Genomic DNA, 3374 nt, shown 5'->3' with positions numbered 1-3374 from the left:
TGGAATAAGATTGTGTAGCACCGAGTACGAGCTACCCTTCTGCGGTGGCGAACTCTGTTAGCAAAAATTTACCACAAAATCGCCGCTAATGAGTTTCTTCATCGCTCGCCGTTCCACCGAATCCAAAGCAGCCAACTGGTACTGGGCAGAGCCGTCCTAAAGGTGACAGCAATAGGTACTCCATGCAATACCGGACTCGGGCTCTGTAAGGGTGAAGGAGCTGGTCCGCAGTAAAGTATCGCCTAACTTTGGAAAGGATGCCAAGCTTTTTCGCAGCGGTTTTCACCAAGGCCTCGATGTGACCCCCAAAGTTTAGTTTGGAACACGTTTGGAAGAAAAGTGCGAATATTCAGCGGTTTTTTTTTGTCGTTAGTTTCTGGCAGGTGTTATTAAAAAGGGTTATGCGTAGGGTTACATTTTTATGAAAATTAAAGACAATACCGATGCTAAATTTCGCGTGATTAAAATTAACGCAATTTGTCTTTCTGTTGTGCTTATAAACGTGGGATGCTAATGGCGTTTGACCGAGCGGTCAAAACGCTCGAATATTCGCCCTTAAACCAAGTGTAGCTGAAAGGTGGTGGGAAATAGAAAGAGGCACAGAACGGAAAATAAACACGACTGAGTTTTTAAAACCAACTAAATTGGCACAGGTGTGAGAAATTCAAAGCCAGAGCAAAAGCATGAGCTTTTCTTACAGCATGAGTGGTCTTGTGGAACGGGAATAACCACACCTGGCGGTAGGCGTTAAACTCACCCAGAAGTGCAACCTGCGCTATAGAGAACCGCCGTAGGACCACCTCAGCCGAGTCACAGAGGGAAAAAACCAGCCCGCACAGTGCGCACAGCGGCAATGCGGAGACATTTGAGCGAACGTTATAGGCACACAGGCATAGAGGATCTTTTCCATACCTGTGTTTTGACTTTTGTTGATTAAATTTTGCACTTTGTTAATTGTTTTGGGTTAAATTACAACAATTATCACTTTACAGGTGTTTAATTTATCAAATTAACAAAAAAAATACAATTCATTTACTCAGTACCGAAAAGTACCGAAATCCCGGGAATTCCCGGTTCTGCCCCAGTACCGAAAATCTCAGTCCCGGTTCTGGAAATGGTACCGGTACCGCATGCCTAGTAGCCACACCAACGATCCTTCCTCAAATCTCGTCTGGTTAGACTTCCGGTCATATCTAGTCTTCATCTTTTCGCTGGCCTGCAGTCCGTGTTCACGAACATGATTGTGAACACTATCAATCGGTTTCGCAGTTCACTTGCATATTCTGAAATCGTCTTAGGTGCATCTGGAGGTCGTCCGGTCAGTAGATCCGCAGGTAAACGCAATTCTCTTCCAAATTAGCACACGCAGGTGTCACGGCCGTGCTTTCGTGAACTGCGGTCCGATATGACATTAAAAGAGTGGAATATGCCTGTCCCAATCTTTTTGATGGCTGTCAACTACTTTGGCCAAATGTCGTTCCAGAGTCTGATTGAACTCTCGACCATCCCGTCTGACTGTAGATGATAGGACGTAGTCCGAGTTTTATGAATCCCATGACTCGGCAAGTCTCTGACACCAGAGATTCAAAATTTCTCCCTGATCGCTGTGGATCTCAAGAGGTACTCCATACCGACAAAATACTCAGCCACTACAGTTTCCGCTATTGTGACTGCCTCTTGATTTGGAATGGCAAACACTTCAGGCCATTTGGTGAAATAGTCCATGACCACAAGGATGTACTTGTTTCCGCGGTCAGAGATCGGGAACGGGCCTGCGACGTCCAAAGCAATTCTTTCCCAAGGTGCCCCCACATTATAAACTTTAAGCGCACCTCTACTGCGTGTATGTGGCCCCTTGACCGACGAGCAGCTAGTACACTTCCTACACCAGTCTTCCACATCTCCCGACAGTGTATCCAGTAAAAGCGTTGTCGAATCTTCATCAGAGTCCTTTTTACTCCTAGATGCCCGCCGGAAATGCCATCATGAAGGACCTTAAACATCGCTAACTCTCTTTCTTGGTACGACACTTGAAGGTGAGCATCTTTTCCGTTCGCTGACTCCCATTTCCTACACAGTACGCCATTGTGCATAATCAGACTTTCCCATTGCGCCCAGTAGCTCTTGGTCACTGTACTCATCGGAGCTACTTCACACCACTTTGGTTTGGGCATTCCACCGTTAATCCAGTCGTAAATGGGTTTTATGTCACGATCTTCCTGTTGTGCTTCTTGCATGACAGCGTCACTCCACTTTTCGCTAACAGTGTCGGTCCTCAAATCTTCACGCAGTCCTTATCCTCTTGTCTTAAACAGTGTTTGCAGTCATCCGGACAAGGCCTCGGGAGAGGGCATCTGCATTTCCATGTGACTTTCCACTTCGATGCTCGATGGAAAAGTCATATTCTGCAGTTGTTCGATCCAGCGTGCCAACCTGACCCTCGGGGTTCTTGAACTCTAACAACCACTTTAAAGCAGCATGGTCAGTCCTGATTCGGAACTGCGTCCAAGCAATATTTGCTGAAATGCTGCAAGTTTTAACGACTGCCAGCAATTCTCTCCGAGTGACGCAATAATTTCTCTCGGGTTTCGATAACGATTTACTGAAATAGGCTATCAACAACTCTTGATCTCCTTTGTTTTGTGACAAGACTCCTCCGATGCCAGTATTGCTTGCATCAGTGTCAACAACAAACTCGTTATCCGGGTCGGGATATTCCAAAATCGTGTTTCACAAAGTCTCTGTTTGAGATCTGAGAAGGCTGCTGCACACTGATCGTCCCAATTAAATGATCGTTTCTCTTCCGTCAGCTGGTGCAAAGGCTTTGCTATATCCGAGAAGTTCTTCAAATCGTCGATAGTACGAGCAAAGCCTAAAGGCACGCACTGCTGTCTTGTCTTTCGGTGTTGGCCAGTCCTTAACTGCACTTATCTTTTCGGGATCTGTCTGGATGCCTTCTGATGAAATTACATGTCCAAGTAGTTAACCTTACGCTTGAAAATGAGCATTTCTTCGGACTTAGTTTAAGTTTGCGTCACGCAACTTGGACAAAACTTGCTCCAGTTTCTTAAGTGGTCATCGAAATTTTTAACCTACAATTATGATGTCATCCAGATACACTAGGCAAGTATCACCCAGGAGGCCGGAAGTATTTGCTCCATTAACCTCTCAAAAGTTGCCGGTGCATTGCACAACCCAAACGGCAATAACATTAAACTGCCAAAGTCCTTTACCAGTTGAGAAGGCTGTTTTCTCTTTATCTCTGTCCTTGATTTCCACTTCCAGTATCCACTTTTCAAATCCAAAGTGGAAACCATTTCATGCCGTTTAAAGTGTCCAACGTGTCGTCTATTCTCGGCAATGGATAACTGTCC

This window comes from Choristoneura fumiferana, chromosome 14 (genome assembly GCF_025370935.1).
Source record: "Choristoneura fumiferana chromosome 14, NRCan_CFum_1, whole genome shotgun sequence".
Lineage (NCBI taxonomy): Eukaryota > Metazoa > Arthropoda > Insecta > Lepidoptera > Tortricidae > Choristoneura > Choristoneura fumiferana.
This window is presented reverse-complemented; position numbering follows the sequence as displayed.